We start from the raw sequence: 12,133 nt of genomic DNA on the forward strand, positions 1-12,133 counted from the left end.
TCCGGAACGGTCCAGGGCAGTGAGAAAGAACAGGACGTGCTCAGCGTACAGCGCTATTCGGTTGGATAGGCCAGGCGCCCATCGAAAACCCCTGAGTTGAGCATCGGTGCGTACCCATGCCGCGAGGGGCTCCATGGCGAGCGCAAAAAAATACGGGGAGAGGGGACAGCCCTGCCGCGTCCCTCTCCGGACCGGGAACGAGCGAGATATCGCGCCTCCAACACGCACTGATGCGGTGAGACCAGTGTATAACAATTGGACATACGCCAGGAAGCGTGGGCCGAGATTCAGTCGGCTCAGTAGGGCAAAGAGGTATGTCTCTCGCATGACTCTTCAATTACCGGCCGAAGGAGCGGGCCCAACTGGACCGAGAATCTCTGGAAAAATTCACTGGGAAACCCGTTAGGACCCGGCGCCCTGCCCGGGTTCAATTCTCCCAGCGCGGCGCCCAACTCATCATCTGTCAGGGGCCTGTCCAGCAGGTCCCTCACCTCATCTGAGACTTGCTTTGGCGGGAGGTCGTCGATAAAGCGCTGGACGGTACCAGCCTCTAAGCACTCCCGGGGGGAATATAGTGCCTCATAATACCCGGCAAAGCTCTCTGCTATCTCCGCTGGATCCAACATAGGCTCCCCCTCCGGGGTCACGATCCGAGGCAGTGGCTGGGCATGCATAATACCCTGGCATAGACGATGCAAAATTTTACATGACTTATCGCCCCACTAGTATACCCGGCTGTGATTTGCCAACCAGGCCTGCCGCGCCTCGTCCATTAGGACCGACGCATATTGTTGTTGCGCTAGTACCAACTGACGCCTTGCTGACCCACCATCGACCTCCCAAGCCCTGCGCTCCAGCGTCTCTAGTTCTGCCTCCCGTCGCACTAGGTCACAGCGTCTCTCTCTGGTCCGCCGCGCACCAGGATATATCCACGCCACATAGCGTGGGCTTCAGGGCCTCCCAGAGAACAGACGGAGAGTCCACCGACCCTACGTTCACAGACAGGTAGTGGTCTATTTCAACCGTCAGGTGCGCTTTATAGTCGTCCAAGGTTAAGTGCCAGGCCGACATCCGCCACCGGAAAGGCTGCCTGGCAGGGCCCACACGAAGCGAGACGAGCCACGGGGAGTGGTCCGACAGGGCCCGCGGCAAAATCTCCACCGAAACAATGCAAGAGGCACTCACCCTTGGGACAAAAATATAGTCTAGTCGAGAGAACGAGTCTCGTGCCGCCAAGAAGTATGTATAATCCCGTCGCGTGCCGTGTTTATATCGCCAAGTGTCCAGCCAATCAAGCCCCGTAACCAACGCTGATAATCTTTGGTGGTTCCTTCATAGCCTTGGTCCTGCGCCACTGCCCCACATCGCCACCTATCGCAGCCCTTGTCCAGAACATCGTTCCAGTCTCCCCCCATGATGGACAGAGAGTCGGGCACCTCACTCCACAGGGATAGGAGCATATACACTACCAAATGTCACCCTATCTCCGCCGATCTCCCCCTGTACCACTACGTATCTACCCTGTGTGTCCGTCCAGGCGCGCTTGTGTGTGTATGGCACTCTATGGTGTATGAGGACTGCCACCCCCCTAGAGCCCCTTGTGAAGCCAGAGTGAAAGGCTTGTGTGTAGCCTGAGCGCTGCAGGCACAGTGCCTTGGTGCCGAGCATGTGAGTTTCCTGCAATAGAAGAACATCTGCCCCCGCCCTTTTGGCGTACTGAAACACCGCTCCCCGCATCCCTCTCACATTCCAGATCATGATTCGTAGCGACCCGGGGCCTACCCGCCGTCCCTCCCTAGCAGTGGGCATTTGAACAGCGTAGCATAAATGGACCTAAGGGTCCTACCGTCCAGCCGGCACGGTACAAGGCAAGAAAGTGGACACGGAGCAAACGCAAGCAAAGCCTCTCCCCCCCAACACCCCAAAAACTCCCTTCCCCACTACCCACCCCGCACCTCCCAAACATGGAAGCACCTGTCGCGGACGGATAGCGGCCAAGCCCCTAACCGGGGAGCCAGCGCCGCATCCTCCAATGAATCCCCCAGTAACAACCCATCGGAACTAGGCCGTCACACCCACCCTCCCATACTGATCAGGGCGAGTTGCCAGCCTAAATCAACATTGCCCTGGACTTCTATATGCATCATATACACTGATCGACATATATGTCTCTCTGTCCTCAAGACACTCCCGGCTGCTGTGTCTGTATCGGGTCCTCTTGGCGTGCGGCGAAGCCCGAGCACGAGCTCCCGCCTGATCGTGATCTTCCACGTCGCCGACGCTGACTCCGCAGACCTTCCCTGACTCTTGTACTCGATGAAGAGTCAGAGTCTCCTTCTTTGGCATTGTTAAGCCGAATTTTCACAGTCTCATCAGTCCACTGAAACACTTCTTCCGGTGTGTCGCAGAACAGCAATCAGAATTTATAGACCACCCGCAGTCGCGCAGGGTAGAGCAGGGCATATTGTAATTTCAGATCGCGGAGACGGGCCTTGGCTGCAATGAATGACTGGCGTTGCTGCTGCACCAATCTTGTATAGTCCGGGAAGATCATGATGGTGGCATTATCATAAGTGAGTGTGCCCTTAGATCTCGCTTGCCTCAGGATAGTATCCCGGTCTGCATAGTTCAAGAATTTGGCAATGATCGGTCTCGGGCGTGCCCCGACCGGGGACTTCTGCACCAGCGCCCGATGAGCTCTCTCCACCATGAAGCATCTAGATAAAGTGTCCACCGGGATCCAGCTCTCCAGCCATTGCGCCAAGAAGGACTCCGCGTGGCCACTCTCACATCCTTCCGGAAAGCCAACAAAGCGCAGGTTGTTGCGTCGGGCCAGTCCTTCCGCGTCCTCCACCCTCAGGACCAAGCCCTTCTGCACTTTCTCCATTTCTGTGACTTTCCGTTTAAGGGTAGATACATCGTCCTCCACTGCAGATATTCGATTCTCCGCGCCTGTAATGCGCTCCACCGCATTTCGCAGGTCCTGGCGGAGAAGAGTAACATCAGCCCCGACTGCTCCGATTTTTGCGTCAAGCATATCCCTCGATTGCGTGATCGCGCCAAGCAATGCCGCATTGTCTGTGGCGGGCACTGGGGGGCCACCTGGACCCACTGCTGCTGTTTATTTATCGCTAGTCCCCTGCTTGCCCTGTCCCCCGCCAGCACCTCCTCATGTCATGTCACCAACTAATCCGAAAAGCCAAGAAAACAGCATTCAAGGATCGACTTGACAACAACGCTCACAACAGCAAGGAACTTTTCAACATCGTCAAGGAATTTTCCAATCCCTCGGCCAACTCCAACGACATCACCCCCTCTCAAACCCTCTGCGACTCCCTAGCCTCATTTTTCCACAACAAGATTGCAGACATCCACAACAGCTTTGACAACCAACCCGGAAACCAACCCATCCTACCATTTGCTGATCATCTTCCCCCCGTGAACACCCTTAACGACTGGAACCCAATCTCCACTGAGGACACCATCCGCCTGATGAATTCCATTCACTCAGGATCCCCCACAGACCCATGTCCTCACCACATCTTCAACAAAGCGGACTCCGTCATAGCACCGCACCTCCGAGACGTCATCAACTGCTCCTTCAACTCCGCCACCTTCCCGGAAGACTGGAAACACGCTGAACTCACCGCCCTTCTGAAAAAACCCACAGCGGACCCCACCGAACTCAAAAATTACCGCCCCATCTCGCTTCTTCCATTCCCGGCCAAAGTCATCGAGAAAGCTGTCAACAACCAGCTCGCCGCCTTCCTCGAAGCCAACAAATCCCTCGACCCCTCACAATCTGGCTTCCGAGCAAAACACAGCACTGAGACCGCCCTCATCGCAGCAACAGACGACATTCGAACTCTACTGGACAATGGAGACACAGTCGCCCTCATCCTCCTCGACCTCTCTGCAGCATTCGACACAGTCTGCCACAGCACCCTTTTACAACGCCTCAATAACATCGGAATCCAAGGAAAAGCACTTGAATGGATCACCTCGTTCCTCACCGGAAGAACCCAGAGAGTCCGCCTTCCACCATTCAAGTCCGAGGCCTCTGAAGTCATCTGCGGCGTACCACAAGGATCCTCACTCAGTCCCACCCTCTTCAACGTATACATGAGCCCCCTCGCGGCCATCGCACGCCAACACAACCTCAACATCATCTCGTACGCGGATGACACCCAACTGATCCTTTCCCTCACCAATGACCCCAGCACCGCCAAAATCAACCTACACGAAGGAATGAAAGAAGTTGCCGAATGGATGAAACAAAGCCGTCTGAAACTGAACTCAGACAAAACAGAAGTCCTCATCTTAGGTACATCCCCCTCTGCATGGGACGACTCCTGGTGGCCGGAAGCCCTCGGAAAAGCACCCATCCCGACAGACCACGCACGGAACCTAGGCGTCATCCTGGATTCTTCACTCTCAATGAACAGACAAGTCAGCGCCGTATCCTCTTCCTGCTTCAACATTCTTCGCATGCTCAGAAAAACATTTCGCTGGATCCCCTCCGAAACAAGGAAAATAGTCACCCACGCTCTGGTCACGAGCCGACTGGACTACGGTAACACCCTCTACGCAGGTACTACCGCAAAACTCCAGAAGAAACTCCAACGAATCCAAAACGCCTCAGCCAGACTCATACTAGACATCCCACGCAACGATCACATCTCTGGTCACCTTAAAGACCTCCACTGGCTACCCGTCAATAAGAGGATCACTTTCCGACTGCTTACCCATGCACACAAATCACTCTACGACATCGGTCCAGAATGCCTCAACTCACGACTGTCCTTCTACACCCCCTCCCGCCAACTACGTTCTTCCAGCCAAGCCCTCGCCACTGTACCTCGCATCAACAAGACCACCATGGGAGGCAGATCCTTTTCATACCTGGCTGCTAAAACATGGAACTCTCTCCCCGCTTACCTTCGCCTTACCCAGAACCACCTAGCATTCAGAAAGCAACTTAAAACGTGGATATTTGACAAGTAATTCTCCTCCCCTTCCTAAGCGCCTTGAAACCCTCCGGGTATGTAGTGCGCTATATAAATCCTTTGACTTGACTTGACTTGACATGGCGCTCAGGTAGCGGTATGCGAGCTATGAACTCTCCCAGTGGGTGGACTATTGCCTAGGGGTGGATAGGCCGTTGCAAGCTCTATGGACAGTTATCCCTTCGTCTTCCGCACCCTCACGCACCAATCAATCAATCAATCAAAGACATTTATAGAGCGCACTACTTACCCGTAGGGTCTCAAGGCGCTGGGGGTAGGGGGGTGCCGCTACTGCTCGAACAGCCAGGTCTTCAGCTTCTTCCTGAAGGAGAGGTGGTCTTGGGTCAGGCGCAGGTCGGTCGGGAGGGAGTTCCAGGTCTTGGCGGCCAGGTAGGAGAAGGACCTTCCTCCTGTAGTCGCTCTTCGGATGCGGGGGACGGCGGCGAGGGCGTGGTTGGCTGATCGGAGGTGGCGTGTGGGAGCGTAGAAGTTGATTCGGTTGTTGAGGTAGCTCGGGCCTTGGTCGTGTAGGGCTTTGTGTGCGTGGGTGAGGAGGCGGAAGGTGATTCTTTTGTTGACGGGGAGCCAGTGTAGGTCTCTCAGATGTCCGGAGATGTGGCTGGTTCGTGGGATGTCGAGGATGAGTCTGGCTGAGGCGTTCTGGATCCGCTGGAGTCTCTTCTGGAGCTTGGCGGTGGTACCGGCGTAGAGGGCGTTGCCGTAGTCCAGTCGGCTAGTGACGAGGGCCTGGGTGACGGTCTTCCTGGTCTCGGTGGGGATCCACCAGAAGATCTTCCGTAGCATGCGTAGGATGTTGAAGCACGCCGAGGAGATGTTGTTGACATGCCTGGTCATGGAGAGGGAGGAGTCCAGGATGAAGCCCAGGTTGCGTGCATGGTCTGTTGGTTTGGGTGCGGTGCCCAGGGCGGGAGGCCACCAGGAGTCGTCCCAGGCGGAGGGTGAAGAGCCCAGGATGAGGACCTCCGTCTTGTCTGAGTTCAGTTTCAGGCGGCTGGTCGTCATCCACTCGGCTACCTCTTTCATCCCTTCGTGCAGGTTGGCTCTGGCGGCGGCGGGGTCGTTGGTCAGGGAGAGGATCAGCTGGGTGTCGTCGGCGTAGGAGATTATGCTGAGGTTGTGTTGGCGTGCGATGGCCGCGAGGGGGCTCATGTAGACGTTGAAGAGGGTGGGGCTCAGCGAGGATCCTTGAGGGACGCCGCAGATGACTTCGGTGGCCTCTGACTTGTACGGTGGTAGGCGAACTCTCTGTGTTCTTCCGTCGAGGAAGGAGATGATCCATTCCAGAGCCTTCTCCTGGATTCCGACGTTGCTGAGGCGCTGTACTAGGGTGCAGTGGCAGACAGTGTCGAATGCCGCGGAGAGGTCTAGGAGGATGAGGGCCGCTGTTTCTCCGTTGTCCATCAGGGCTCGGATGTCATCGGTGGCGGCGATGAGGGCGGTCTCGGTGCTGTGGTTGGCTCGGAAGCCAGACTGTGAGGGGTCGAGGGATCCATTCGTCTCAAGGAAGGCGGCCAGCTGCTTGTTGACGGTCTTCTCGATGACTTTGGCTGGAAACGGGAGGAGCGAGATGGGGCGGTAATTCTTGAGTTCGGTGGGGTCCGCTGTGGGTTTCTTGAGTAGAGCGCTGAGTTTGGCGTGCTTCCAGCTCTCAGGGAAGGTGGCGGTGTCGAAGGATGTGTTGATGATGTCTCGCAGGTGGGGTGCGATGACAGCGTCGGCCTTGTTGAAGACGTGGTGAGGGCAGGGGTCGGTCGGCGATCCGGAGTGGATGGAGTTCATCGTGCGGATGGTGTCTTCGGTGCTGATCGGAGTCCAGGCGTGGAGGGTGGTGGTGGGGGGGTGGTTGTTCGGTCGTGGTGTGCGTTGGTTGGTTGTTGAAGCTGTTGTGTATGTCCGCGATCTTGTTGTGGAAGTATGAGGCGAGAAAGTTGCAGAGGTCTTGCGATGGGGTGATGTCGTTGTTTCCTGCGCTGGGGTTGGATAGCTCTTTCACGATGTTGAAGAGTTCCTTGCAGTTGTGTGCGTTGTTGTCCAGCTGGTCCTTGAATGCAGTTTTCTTGGCGGAGCGGAGCAGCTGGTGGTGCTTCCGGGTGGCAAGCTTGAAGGTGGTCCTGTTGTCCGGTGTAGGTTCCCTTCTCCAGACTTTCTCGAGGGCTCGGCAGTTCTTCTTGGAGCTCTTGAGTTCGTCGGTGAACCATGGGGCTTTCTTGCTGCCGGGTCTGCTGGGCGGGGTCCTCAGCGGGGCGAGCTCGTCCGCGCAGTTGCTGATCCACTTCGTGAGGTTGTCGGCGGCCTGGCTGGGGTTCGCTGAGCTGGCAGGAGGGTGCTGGCTCAGGGAGGTGGCGAGCTGGTCAGCTGTGATCTTGTTCCAGCTTCTGCGGGCAGCCTGTTGATGGTGGTGGTGGGTCGTCGTTCTTTTGAAGGTGAAGTGGACGCAGCTGTGGTCCGTCCATTGAAGCTCTGTGGCGTGGCTGAAGTCGATGTCTGTGCTGGATGAGAAGACTGCGTCGAGTGTGTGTCCGGCGAGGTGGGTGGGGGTGGACACCAGCTGCTTGAGTCCAAGATTGGCGAGGTTGTCGAGCAGGGTGCTGGTGTTGCGGTCGTTGTTGTTCTCCAGGTGGAAGTTGAGGTCCCCCAGGAGGATGTAGTCAGCGGAGGGGAGGGCATGCGGGCTGACGAAGTCGGCGATGTCCTCGCTGAATTGGGTGCGTGGTCCCGGAGGTCGGTAGATCAGGGTGCCTCTGAGGGTGGTCTTCGGGTCGGTGTGGATCTGGAAATGCAGGTGTTCGGCGGTGGTCAGGGTGTTGTCGGTGCTGGTCGTGAGACGGATGGTGTTCCTGTGGATGATGGCGATGCCTCCTCCCATCTGGTTGGCGGTGCGATCCCTCCGGGTGATCTTGTAGCCCTCTGGGATGGCGATGGCGATGTCGGGAGCTGAAGAGGCGTTCATCCAGGTCTCCGTGAGGAAGGCAACGTCAGGGGCTGTGGCGTCTAGGAGGTTCCAGAGTTCGATGGCGTGTCTGTGGACGGAGCGGGTGTTGAGCAGGATGCACTTGAGGTGGGTGCTGCTGGTGTTCGACTTGGCGGGTGCTGGTGCGAGGCAGGTCCGGATGCAGGTGAACTTGCAGGCGTGGCAGCTGAAGGGTCCGTGGGTGCGTCGTGGTGTGGCTCGGTAGCATCCTGGGAATCGGCCGGTGTTGAGTGCGATGAGGGTGGCGGCGGTGTACGTCAGGCGGGTCGGCCGGGGTCCTCGTGGGCCAGGGGTCCTGGCGCTGGGCGCGGTCCGGTCGCGGACGGGCGCAAACGGGCTTACCTTTGGCGCGCCTTCAGCAAGCCAGTTGCCAGCCACGTGCTCCACTGTCTCAGGGGCCCCGGCAGAGGCACCTGTCGCCCAAATTGGCCCTCTACGAGTCTACGCCAGCCTCAAGGTGTCTCAGTCGCCTCCCCACCGGGGCCCGATTTGACCCCCGAATCCCCAGCGTGGGCGCGCCTCACTCACCGCTTGTCTCCTCCGTCACACGACCCAGGGCAAGGCCCTGTCTCCACCTCCGGGCGCTCTCCCACCGCTGCAATAGACGTGCAGCACAACAGGGCAATGCGCCACACAGGCCACACCAGGATTCAGGCCCAGCTCAGCTGCGTCGTGTAGCACTCCACTCCGCCGGCACCCGGCAGGACCACGCGGGCTTGATGCATTCCGTTGCCCCCGAGGCAGGCCCAAAGGCGGCGTCACTTTCGCTGCGGCGCCGGCAGATCCATTCCCGCCCGGACCCTCCAAAATCAAGGTCCCGGCTGTGTAGGCCGCACCGGAGCACCCAATGGGGATCACCTCCGCCTGGCACAGGCCGGAGCCACCAGTTCCAGATGTCCAAGACGGGCCAGCTGCTCTCTCTACATCTACTGGAGCCCCCCCCCAGCCCACAGCTATTGTCCGGCGGAGCGCCACTCACACAGGCGCAGGGGGACGCAAGATGTCGGCCCTCTCCCAACGCAGCCGCCTCTGGTGCTTCCCCACTGGTCTCCCAGCAGGGTGCCGCATCTGCGGCCGAGGGCAGGGGTGTAAAGAGGCGCGGGGGTCACTAACCACTCGGATCACCCGCGGAGGGTATGGGCTCCACGTCCCTCTCTCAGTCAGCACCGGCAGGCTCACTCAGTCTGGGCAGCGCCAAAATCGAGGTCCCGGCGTCTAAGGCCTCGCCGGACCCTGCAGGACCAATCGTGCCGCCCCGCTGTTTCGCCGTCACCAGGGCCGCCACCCGGTCTTCGCCGCCGTCAATTACAGCCCAACCAATGATGTGGGCGCCGCTCTCCACTCCCCGCTGGCACCTGCAGGTATGCCCGGACCGGGACGTCCCAGAAATCGAGGTCCCGGCTGACTAGGCCCCACCGGACCCTCCAGGAACTGCAGCGTCTTCGGGTCTCCGCACCTTCACCAGGGCAGCTACCGGGATATAATCGCCACCGATCTCAGCCCAGTGTTTCAGCTGCCGATTTCACCTGCAAGGAGCCCCCTTAGATGCCCAGGGCCAGGATAATAAGATAGGATAAATTCAGGCTGGCCAGAGCTCGCGCTCTACACGACCGCCATGATCGCCGGCTAAGCCACGCCCCCTTTAGCAAACATTTTGATTTGGTTTTGAGTCTACTAGAAAGGTTTTCTATTTTACGACCTACCGTTAGACCTGATCGTCCACATTGGGATCTGAATCTGGTCTCTAAAGCTCTGCAGGAAGTACCCTTTGACCCTCTCAATTATTGTTGATTTAAAGTACTTGTCATTTAAGTTGACATTTTTATTGGCTGTTGCCTCAGCAAGGAGATTTGGTGAGCTTGGTGCCTTACTATGTAAACTTCCTTTGGTAAAGATACTGGAGGATGGAGTTTTGTTTAAACATAATCAGACTTTTCTCCCTAAGGTGGCTTCCAAGATGCATAGGAAACTGTGTTTTTCCAATCTCCATCTTGTAAGGAGGAGGAGCTCTCTCATTTACTGGATGTAAAGAGGGCAGTGGAGATTTGCTAGAGTTAACAAAGGTCAGAAGGCATCTAATATCGTGTTGCGTAGATGGATCATAGCAATGAGTGTCATAGCGTACTCTTTAGCTAATGTCCCTTTACCTGATGGAATACAGAGAAAATCCACTAGGAGGGTGACAGCCTCATCGCCAGAAGCTCAGGCAGTTCCTAGGTCAGAAATTTTTCAGACAGTCACTTAGGCTTCAGCCCAAACGTTTGTTAAACACTACTGTATTGAGAATGGAATAGAGGACAAATGCTTTGGGGAAAATGTGTTAAATGTATTTTTTTTTACTGCACAATTTGACTCTGTATTCGGTTCACTGATGGAAACTGGGCACGCGTGACTAATGTATTGTTTCAATTATATGTAAATTTAAGCTAGTTGGTTAAGTAGCACAGCTTATGCTTGGGTAATCCTAAAAAGGAATGATGGGGACATGGGACACAGGGATAATGAGATTTATAGCTCAGTAACTGGGCAGAAGGATTACACCACATCCTGCCCTTTGTCAAAGTCATCATCTACAAGGATTTACATCCATAGAACAGAAGCTTAGCAGGCATAATATAAAAACAGTTAATGAAACAAAGATCTGTGGCTTCACTGCTGTTGTTACCCAAAGGACAAGGAGGAGCTCACATCACTTCCTGAAAATTGCAAGCCCCAACCTAGAGACACCAAACCTAGGGCACCTACTGCCCGTGGGACGGAGGACAGAAGGCTGGACTGAGTCAAGGAAGAGTATGTAACAGCCTATCATCATTCAGATGTCAATAAATCAGAGTTTGATCAAATGAATACCAATTAGTTAGAGAACACTAAATATCGTTTTTTTTAATGCCAAGATACCCTAAGAGGTGAGCGTGTGCTTTACAAATACAAATTATGTTATGACCGACTAAACACAACACACTAAATCAATGTAACAGCTTTATTGTAACAGACAAAGTCCATTTCATGCAAGCACTTTCACTAAAAGCAAACTGCACATTAAACAGAAACGGAGGGAGCACGTAATGCTTCAACATTCAAAATAGTTACAGAAATGTCCAAATGTTTGTGGAAAATGAAAGTATCAGCCTGCAAATGTCAGCCAGGAAGATCTCTTTATATTCTGCCCAAGAGTCATTCATTACCCTTGTCGACTGCCCCTATAAAAAAACAGATTACAAAAAAGGGGGGGTAGGCCCAATAGACAGGACCCAGGTAGGGCCTTATATATACTGAAAAGAAGAAAAAACCTGGAATCCTAAATTACTTTTATGATGCTTTTACAACAACCACATTATATTCTTTCGGTGATTGGGTTATTTATTCACCCTATTTTTTCACAACTCTTTCTTTGGAAGGACTTTATATCCTTCATATGGAACAAATAAATACCATATACATATTTACATACATAACAATTTACACAATACTTACAACAATGTACAAAACCAACACTTTTTTGACATACACAATATTTTGCACAAAACTTTACACAAACATGACTACATCAAAACAAACCAATGTGCCACATATAGTCAAGCGATGGCTCAATTTGGATATCATTAAGTGTTTTGATAATTCAATTTAAACTTAATCCTGAATCAATTCTATTTCTTTTTGGTCCTTTATCCACTTTCTGCTAATTTAATAGCAATTACTGACGCATTTCAAGCCTCACAGGTTCTCTTTGGGCTCTCATAAGGGCATCTTACTTTCAACACAACACATTGGACACATCTATAATGTAAATAAAACAAACAGGAACTTATTAGACCAAACCCCTTTTTCTTACTACTCCCCATGCCCCTTACTGGCACTTATGCACATACCTGCCAACTTCGTGAACATTTTTCTTTTGAGCTATATTTTCAATGATCATGCGTCTCTCTCAATATGGAATGATAGATCTGCTCTTCGTGATTGTCTAGGAATAATAAAGTTCCATTTAAAAAACAAATACTGAACGGTTGTGGAAAAAAAACCAAATACTGTATTTATGGCGTAGTGCTGCTCTTCATGAAAAACAAACATACCTTCTACAATTCAGAATGGTGGCAATACACTATTTCTGATAGTCTGCTTTTCTTTGGGCACA

The sequence above is a fragment of the Lissotriton vulgaris genome, chromosome 12 (assembly GCF_964263255.1).
Source record: "Lissotriton vulgaris chromosome 12, aLisVul1.2, whole genome shotgun sequence".
In the NCBI taxonomy this organism is placed as follows: domain Eukaryota; kingdom Metazoa; phylum Chordata; class Amphibia; order Caudata; family Salamandridae; genus Lissotriton; species Lissotriton vulgaris.